The sequence below is a fragment of the Herpailurus yagouaroundi genome, unplaced genomic scaffold (genome assembly GCF_014898765.1).
Source record: "Herpailurus yagouaroundi ecotype Mexico unplaced genomic scaffold, PumYag 208, whole genome shotgun sequence".
In the NCBI taxonomy this organism is placed as follows: domain Eukaryota; kingdom Metazoa; phylum Chordata; class Mammalia; order Carnivora; family Felidae; genus Herpailurus; species Herpailurus yagouaroundi.
Window position 1 is genome coordinate 10,869,668 of NW_024412439.1, and position 10,028 is coordinate 10,879,695.

A 10,028-nucleotide genomic window follows, 5' to 3' on the forward strand; every position below is an offset into this window, starting at 1 on the left:
AAAAAAAAAAAAACCTCAATGTAAATACACGAAGAAAGAGAAATGCAACTGATGGTTTCTAATTCAGGAAAAAAGGGGGGGAAGCGTACTCTAAAAACATGGCAAATTAAGCAGAAAACAGAATAAAAAGCAAATAAAAGCTGGCAAAGCATTATACTCATTAGAAGATGGAGAAATAAGTCTAAATGTATCAATTTTTCCAATACATACAAAATTACCTGCAAAAAGTTAGAGATGTCCTATTGGATTATAAAAATAAAATCTATGTATATGCTATTTAGAAGAGACTTCTGGAACACTACACTGCAGTGCTGGGGGGAAAAAAAAAAAAAAAAAAAAGGATGGTGAAAGATATGTCCTGTAAAAACTAACCCAAAAGTGTGTGGTATAACCATTTTAACGTTTTTTTTTTCATTTTTGTATTTTTTGAGAGACAGCGCAAGCAGGGGAGGGGCAGAGAGAGAGAGGGAGACACAGAATCTGAAGCAGGCTCCAGGCTCTGAGCTGTCAGGACAGAGCCCCATACCGAGCTCCAACTCGTGAACCACGAAATCACGACCTGAGCCGAAGTCGGACGCTCAACCGACTGAGCCATCCAGGTGCCCCTGTTATAACAATTTTAATATGCAAAGTAGAAGGCAGTATAGCACTAATAAGGATAAAAAAAAAAAAAGACACTGTGTAATGCCCAGAAGAACCATCACCCAAATAATATAACAATTATAAACTTGTATAGGCTCAACAGTCAAAATATACAAGGCAAAAACTAACAAAACTGGAAGGATCAATGGGTAAATCCTTAATCTCTGTGGGAGAATTTAGGCATGCCTCTTTGAGAATCTGGTAGGTTAAAGCAGACTTAAAAATCAAAAAAGCAACCTTATCTTAACCATAGCTAGCCTCCCAAGGTCCTGGAGACCTTGCTTTTTAAATATGCACAATTCTTCAGACTTACGCTATCCCTGACCCGGACTAACTAACAACTATATAATCGGCTACTCCTCACAGTCCTGGGGCAGCTCTTTCTGCTTACAGGTCCTGTCCCTGAGCTTTAATAAAAACACCTTTTTGCTCACACGCACACACGCACGCACGCACACACACACACACACACACACATGCATACATAATGCATAAATACATACATAAAATAAAAAATAAAAATAAAAATCAGTCACATAGGAGTCGATACTTCTTTAACATGGAAAAAATATATATACAAAGCCAACATCTTTCTTACTGGGGAAAAAATAGAGGCATTCCCACTAGTTATAGAGAAGCCAAAACGGTTCATTATCTTCATTATAATTTAACAGTGTGTTGGAGATATTAGCCAGCATGGCAGGTGGAGAGGGGTGACAGAAATTTAAAGATAGGAAGAAGTAAATTTATCTTTATTTGCAGATTATATCGTACATATCTGGGGGGAAAAAGTAAACGGAAAACAAAACATGAAATGGAAATTTAGTAAAGTAGCCAAATATGATATTAAACACAGAAATCAGACGCCTTAATATAGAAAACAACACCTAGTAGGAAAAAAAAAAAAACAATGAGAGACCACACTTACAATACCAATAAAGAAAGAAAAATTACTAGGGATAAACTGAACGAGAAATTTACAAAACCAACGTGAGAAGATTACAAAATACTTTCCAAAGACAAAAGTCAGGCTTGACCAAGTGGAAAGACAGGTCACGTTTATGAACAGAAAGATTCAACGCCGTGTTAATTCTCCTTAAGTTAATTTTAAAAGGTAATGCAGTCCTAATATATGTACAGCTAATTTTGTTCTACACCTAAAAGACTGGTCATAACCTTGTTTTTGGAAGAACTAAGTAGCAAAAATACCCAGAAAATCTCTGAGAAAGGAGTGCAGTGGACCATAGTCATAGCCCAAATACTAAATACATTGTAAAGTCTCCATCGTCAAGATTGTGTTGGCGCACAAGTAAATAAATCAATGAGACACTGTACAAATATAGAAATAGATATAAAAGCATAAGACAGATTATATATATCTACAGATTATATATATCTACAGATTATATGTATAGCTACAGATTATATATATATATATATATATATATATATATATATATACAGATTACATATATATATATATCATCTACCCTTGTTGTGGAAAAGGACTTTTAAATAAGTGATGTTTGAGACATTTGGATAACCATATGGAAAAAAGGTAAAATTGGAACCATTCTTCAAACCATAAAGTAGGGAAATTTCGAAATGAGTCAAGTAACTACATGTGAAAAAAAAAAAAGAACAACCCAGTAACCAACACCCCCCGCCCCCATAAGTGGTAATAGAAAGTGTGGGTGAATTCTTTCACAACCTGGCAGTGGGAACACTTTTGTAACCACGAATAAACTCAGCAGCTGTAAAAAAGATGAACTTGACTTTGTAAATACAAAACAAAATAAGCAAACGAAGCTGTTACGCAGCAAAACCCCACAAGTGAAGTAAAAAGACAAGTAGTAAACTGGGAAATAATTAACAACTTTTGCCACAACAGGCTATTATCTTTAATATATACGGAGCTTTTAAATTTGAGAAGAAAAATACCAGTAACCCCGTAGGAAAAAAAAAAAAAAACAAGTGAAAGATATACACAGAGAGTTTATAGAAAAAGAAATTTAAATAGCCTTTAGATATAGGAAAAGGTTTCCAGTCTTGCTCATAATAAGGGAAATGCGAATCAGAATTACACCAAGGTATCATTTCTCTCCTCTCAGATTTGCAAAGATCCAAAAGCTTGGCAACACTCTGTTGGCCCTCATGCATGTTGGTGTGTAGGCAAAATGGGAATGTGGCAATATGTAGCAAAATCATCCTTGAATTTGTCTTTTGAAACCAAATCCCACTTGTAGGTATCCCCAAAGTACCGGACAAAAATGAGAAATGACGTAAGCATAAAACTATCAATTGTAGCACTCCGTGTAATCACAGAGGACTCAGAGGAAACCCAAATATCTTCAACAGGGGACTGGTTATAGATATGGAAATGTCAAAAGTAAAAATACAGAAAAATACAATATTAATAGCAGTAAAAAGGCTGACCTAATCTGAAGATCCACCAGGAAGATGTAGTAATTCTAGGGACACCTGGGTGGCTCAATCGGTTAAGCTATTATCTTTAATACAACTTGGGCTCAGGTCACAATCTCACAGTTTGTGGGTTTGAGCCCCGCATCAGGCTCTGTGCTGATGGCTCAGAGCCTGGAGTCTGCCTCATATTCTGTGTCTCCCTCTCTCTCTGCCCCTCCCCCCGTTCCCACTCTGTCTCTCGCTCTCTCTCAGAAGTAAATAAATATTTAAAAGTGTTTTAAAAAGAAGATATGGTCATTCTAAATTTGCTTCGTACAAACTAACAACATAGTCTGAGAATAGGTAATGCAAAAATTGGCATAAGTATAATGAAAAAGAGACACGTCCTCTGTTTTACAAAGAAATTACATCACACCGATCTCAGTAACTGATGCAATAAGTAGGCAGAAAATCCATGAGGTTATAGAAAATCTGGATGATATAATGAACCAATTTGACCTAAAACACATTATATCCAAGTGCACGTAGAACATTTCCCATAATTGATCAAATAAGGGCATAAAGTAAACCACAGTAAACCTCAAGGATTTTAAACAATGCTGAGTAACTTTTCTGACCACAATTGTCTTGTTTGAAATCAAATAATATAATTAGACAATCTCCAATACATGGAAATGCAGCATTATACCAAAAAAAAAAATCATCAAAAAACCATGGGTCTATAAAGAAATGAAGTGAAAATTAGAAAAGTATTTTAACTAAATGTAAATGAAAATATGTATCAAAACCTGCAATTAGAACCACGTTTAAAGGAAGACTTAGAACATTAAATGAAAATAGAAAAAAAAAGCCCAGGCTCATAGCAGTCTTTTGAGCATCACCTCGTGAAGTTAGCAAAATAATAGCAGGTAAACTCAATGAAAGTAGAAATGAGCAAATAGTAATGAGAAGAAATTAATAAAATAGAAACAAACTCAAAACAGGGAATATTTAAAAAGCAAGAGTTAGTTATTTTAAAATACTGGTAAAATGTATAACACCCAGGCAAAACTTACACAGTAATGAAAATAAATATATTATTGCTAAATGCAACATAGGTGAATCTCACAAATGTTGAGCCAAAACAAAAGCAAAAAAACCAAAACAAAACAAAAAAACAGCCAGACCAAAAGAACACATACTGTGTGCTTCTAATAATACAAGACTATATATAGTATTAAAAGCAAAACTAACAGTTACCTTTGGAGACGCGATTGGAGAAGATGCCAAGAGGGGACTTTTGGGATGCTGGAAGTTTCTATTTCTTGAAAAAAGACTAGTCCCGTGGGTGTGTTCACCCTGTGATAAGTCACTGACCTGTGCACTTATGATCTGTGTGCTTTTCTGCACGTTACACAGCAGTAAGATTTTGCCAATAAGAGACACGAGTTATCAGAAGAGAGTTGCTTGACAGAATCAGTGCCCCCCAAAGGAAATGAGAACAAACCTCTTTCTCCCATACTCTTTCTAGATGCCTGGGATGTGGACAAGATGCCTGGAGATTCAGAAACCATTTGTGATCATGAAGACAAAAGCCACAAAGGACATCAGCCTTGGACAGCCGAACACCTACACCTTATATGAGAAAAATAAGCCACTTGTCTACTGGAGCCATTCTTACTTGAAGCTGACTGCCACTTCAGCTATGGTTTAAGGATTCAAAACACTTTTTTAAGTAGGTTCCACGCATAGAGCCTGGCTGTGGGCTTTGAACTCACGACCCTGAGATCAAGATCTGAGCTGAGATCAAGAGTCCAATGCTCAACCCACTGAGCCACCCAGGCACCCTTCAATTTTTTTTTTTCTTTTTTTAGAGTCGAAAAAGAAGTACACAATTTCAACATAGAGCAGGAGGGAGCAAATACCAAAAATTAATCCCATCGGAAACACAGAAACAAGAACACATAGAAAACATTTTAAAATAAAACCAGTGAGACCAGCAAATCTCAAACAAAGCTTTGCTTATTTATTTTAGACAAAAACAAGAGAGCAAAACTAAACTGTATTAAGAAGGAATAAAAGAAGCACTACTCATACAGCATAGGTTTAAAAAAATAAATTGTAAGAATTGTGCGGCAAGGACAGAAAAGAGGGAGCGTCCTTGGAGTCCCTAATTTACAGCACCCACTGTTTGAACCTCATCCGTACCTGACGGTACTCGACTTAAGGAATTGGGATTATTGCTTTTATGCCAGCAAACCCAAAGAGTGGAAAAGAGGCCCACCCGATCTGCAGGTGAGGCAGGGGGACCACACATTTCAATTGTGGGTTTGTTGCCCATGGTTTAAACGGAGAGCCACCTGGGGGCCAGCGACGGAACAACAGGGGCTGCTTCCGGCCGTCGTCGGGGGATCTGGGGAGACCCAGTGGTGTGGCCTCCAGCCTAGAGCTTTAGCCAAAAGAGAACCCTCGGCCCTCCCTCCCCTCCCTCCTCCTGTTCCGTGGCCACCGCGTCTCCCAGCTGCAGTGGAAGGGGTACCCGGGGAACGCCCATCCTGGAGTGGTGAAGGGCACCCACGGAGTAAGAGGGAAGAACTAAGAGTCAGCGTGAAGAAATCCGCCCAGGATTCCTGCAGGTGTTTTGAGCCTGGTGTCAAGGGGGAGAGAGATTGTTGATGGGAAGTTAGGGGGGTGTGGTCCACGTGGGGTCACCATTAACAGGTGTGCAGGCAATGGCCAGTTCCCCTGGGCAGATCGAGTAACCTCAAAGTGTGCTGTCAGGGAGGTTAGGGTACTTGCGGGGAAGGGGAGATTAGAGAGAGAGAGCGTTGAAGGAAAGGGGAGGCACAGGGAAACCCCGCTGTGTCCCTTGTCCCGTAAGCTTATCCTCTCCTTCCCAAGCCCCACTCCTCTGTCTGGAGTCTCTCACTGCAGGTGTGCCCTAGGAGTGCCAGGCCCACCCACTCTCAGCCTCCAGAGCCCTTTTTGGACCTCAGTGACCCCTTTTCCAAACGTCTGCTTAATTTCTTCCTGTCCGCATCCCACTGTTACTCCACCTTCAACATGCCCACGCTCACAACCACGGACTTACCTTTCAATTTCCCACATTCCCTCCTCCTCTCCTGAAACGTCACCGGCCTTCAAGTTCTTCCAGTCTTTGCCTCACAGAGCCTCTCCAGAAGAACTTCTCAGTGACCAGTGCACACATTCTCAGGGCCTGTGACCTCTGCTGTCTTTTATTACCCATCCGAGAGGGCGAGTTCTGAGCTCAAACTCCACCTCCTGCTTGGTGAGACAGTGACTGGGAGCTAAAAGGTTGGCGGAACATGTTGGTTTCGATTGGTCGTACGTGCCTGTTTCTACCTTATTAACTGTACTATGTCAACCTTATTTAAAAGCTGCAGACATTTGTGGAGAGCTGTGGGGCATCGATAAATGAAATGTTTAAGATGTTTTAGGGATTCAGACTTTATCTTTCCTGTTCTTTGCCATCCCACAGCCCTTTCCCCAGGCCAGGCTTTCATTTCCTCACATTGAGATGACAGCAGTAATTTCCAGATTGGTCCTTTGATCTCTACACTTTAAGATTTATCTTTTTTTTTTTTTTTAATTTTTTTTTTCAACGTTTTATTTATTTTTGGGACAGAGAGAGACAGAGCATGAACGGGGGAGGGGCAGAGAGAGAGGGAGACACAGAATCGGAAACAGGCTCCAGGCTCCGAGCCATCAGCCCAGAGCCCGACGCGGGGCTCGAACTCACGGACGGCGAGATCATGACCTGGCTGAAGTCGGACGCTTAACCGACTGCGCCACCCAGGCTCCCCTCATTTTTCTTTTCAGTTGCCCCTTGATCTTATTATATTTGGTTATATGTTATGCTTTTCTTAAACTTTTAAACCATACAGGCCTGGTGGAGACAGAGCAGAGTCTACAATATCCTGTTTTGGTCATATGATTGGAGGTGGGTAGGGGCTTTCGCACGGTGCAGTTTCCAGAAGCTTAGCTGCCATCAGAGAACCACTCAGGGATCCAGGCTGCTGACCCATGCATTCTATCCTCCTCTTCTGTGTTCTGAGAAACTCCCCTCCCTCCTGCACACACACCTATTACCTGGCCCAGGTGGGCAAGAAGCACACTGAACCAACACATATGAAGATCCACGTGGAGGAAAAATGGCTGAGCTGAGATACTCTAAGGAGACGGGGACACTGGGTAAAATCAGAAGACTCGGAGGCTGAGAGACCAGAGCTCAGACAGCAAAAGGGGTGCAAAGGCCAGAAATGTGGGTATACAGAAAAGGAATAGTATCCAGGGGGTCCTGGCCTTTGGATCATGTGGCTCACTCAATAGTGGCTAATTTGAAAGTTTGTTGACATGGAATAGAACTTGGAACAATGAAGAACTAGGGAGCTAGGGAACATGTTAGAACTATGTAGGAAAGGGTGAGGGAGATAATCCACCATATGTAAAAACACTATAAAGGGTTCAAGAGAGGGGCGCCTGGGTGGCTCAGTTGGTTAAGCATCCGACTTCGGCTCAGGTCCTGATCTCACGGTTTGTGAGTTCGAGCCCTGCATCGGCTCTGTGCTGATGGCTCAGAGCCTGGAGCCTGCTTTGGTCTCCTTCTCTCTCTGCCCCTCCCCCAACTTGTGTTCTGTCTCTCAAAAATAAATAAATGTAAAAAAAATTTTTTTAATAAAATAAAGGGTTCAAGAGACATGTAGTACAGGTAAAATGAAAAGAAAATCATATCTGTCTGCATACATAATAAACCACTCAGAACCAAAGAAAAGAGGAAATGTTAAAAAATGCCAGAGAAAGACACATCGATTTCAGAGGTGCAACGAGACTGAGAACAAACTTCTCGCTAGAAACGATGGAAAGCAAAAGACAAGGTCTACAACGGAATAACTTCTTACCTAGAATTCTGTACTCGGTGAGAATACTCCACAAAATGAAGTAAGAATAAAGGCAAAAGTAAGAGAATTTATAAAGGGAAGTCCTTAGCAGGAACCAAATGTCTCATGAAGGAAACAAAATTATAAAAGGAAAATGATCTTAGAAGAAAATACAGAAATACAGGAAGGAAAATGTAAACACTAGCTATGTGGGCAAATATAAATGCATACAGACAATATCAAGAAATGATATTGATAATTATAGGATTTAAAATATATTTAGAATTACAATGCTTGAAAATAATGCAAGAGGAGGGAGCAATTAAAGTGTTCTAAGATATTAGTATTATTAAGTAAAGGGTCTAAGTACTAATTTGTCTTAGACTACGATAAATCAGAGATGAATGTTGTAATCCATAATGTAACTATCAAAAATTGCAACACACAGAAAGACAGAGGAAGAGAAAGAGATAGAGAGGCTAAAAAGAAAGTGAAATAAAAATATTTGATTCAAGGTGCACCTGGGTGGCTCAGTCAGTTGGGTGGCCGACTTCAGCTCAGGTCATGATCTCGCAGTCCGTGGGTTCAAGCCCTGCATCGGGCTCTGTGCTGACAGCTTGGAGCCTAGAGCCTGCTTTGGATTCTGTGTACCCCCCTCTCTCTGCCCCTACCCCATTTGTGCTCTGTCTCGCTCTGTCTTTCAAAAATAAATACATGTTTTTAAAAAAACTTGATTCCAAACGAAGGCAGAAGAGAATTACCACATCTTGATAAAGAGCATCTACAAAAAAGCCCGGTTGACATCATAGTGGATAAAGACTGAATTGTCTTCCCTTTAGATTAGGTCCAACGTATCCACTATAATAGCTCTTATCCAACATAGAACTGAAAGTTCTAACCATTGCAATAAGGCAAGAAAAATAAATAAAAGACGTACATAATGGAAATGAAGAAATAAACTATCTCACAGATGACATGATTATTTCTGTAGAAAATCCTAAGGAATCTGCAAAAAAAAGAAAAACTCCTGAAATTAATAAGTGTGTTCACCATAGTCGTGACACAATATCAACACACAAAAATAAACCAATATTGATATAACAATAAATATGTGGAAACCAAAATTAAAAACAATACCATTTATAATCACTCAAAATAAAACAAAATGTTTAAGGATATAATAAGCAAAATATGTACAGGTTATGGATGCTCAAAATTACAAAATTCCAATGAAAGAAGTCAAAGAAGATGCAAATTATAGAGACATATATGGATGATGTTCGTGGGACTGGAAGACTCCATGTCGTAAAAACTTTCAGTTTCCCCCAGTAGGCTTAATAAAATTTTTATCAAAATCCTAGTAAGGCGTTTTGTAAATGTAGACAAGCTTATTGTAAAATTTATAGGGAAAAGCACAGGCCCAAGTGTATCTAAACTAATCTTGACATGGAAGAATACAGTAGGAGGAATAATTCTATATCAAGCCTTACTCTATAGCTACAGTAATCAAGACAGTGTGGTATTAGTGGAGGGATAGATAATACTACCATTAAAAATAGTGAGATGTCATCAATGTCTTCATGGCAGTAAATTTAATAAATTATATGAAATATACAACTTCTTTGAAAGACAGAACTTACCAAAATTGACACAAGAAGAAATAGAAAATTGAAAAGCCCTATATATATTTTATTTTTTAAAATTATGGTAAATTATACATAAAACTCCTAGAAGATAACATAAGAAACAATCTAGATGACTTTGGGTTTGGCGGTGACTTTTTAGATGCAGCACCAAAGGCACGATCCATGAAAGAAATAATTGATAGTCCAGACTTCATTACAATAAAAACCTTCTGTTATGCAAAAGACACTGTCAACAGAATTAGAAGACAAGCCACAGACTGAGAGAAAATATTTGCAAAGCCATATCTAATAAACGACTGTTATCCAAAATATACAAAAACCCTTAAAACTCAACAATAAGACCAACAGCCTAATTAAAAACCTGGCAAAAGATGTGAACACGTACCTCACCAAAGAAGATACACAGATGGCAGATAGTTTTTGAAAAGGTGTCCAAAAT

General features: G+C 39.1%; 1 long non-coding RNA gene across 1 annotated transcript in view; it reads left to right on the forward strand.

Annotated features, from left to right (window-relative positions):
* LOC121016043 (uncharacterized) overlaps positions 1 to 4,775 on the forward strand; it is a 60,518-nt gene extending 55,743 nt beyond the window's left edge. The window contains exon 3 of the long non-coding RNA XR_005784081.1: positions 4,577 to 4,775. This is a non-coding gene — a long non-coding RNA (uncharacterized LOC121016043). The remainder of the gene's footprint in view (positions 1 to 4,576) is intronic.
* The last annotated feature ends 5,253 nt before the right edge of the window (positions 4,776 to 10,028 follow it).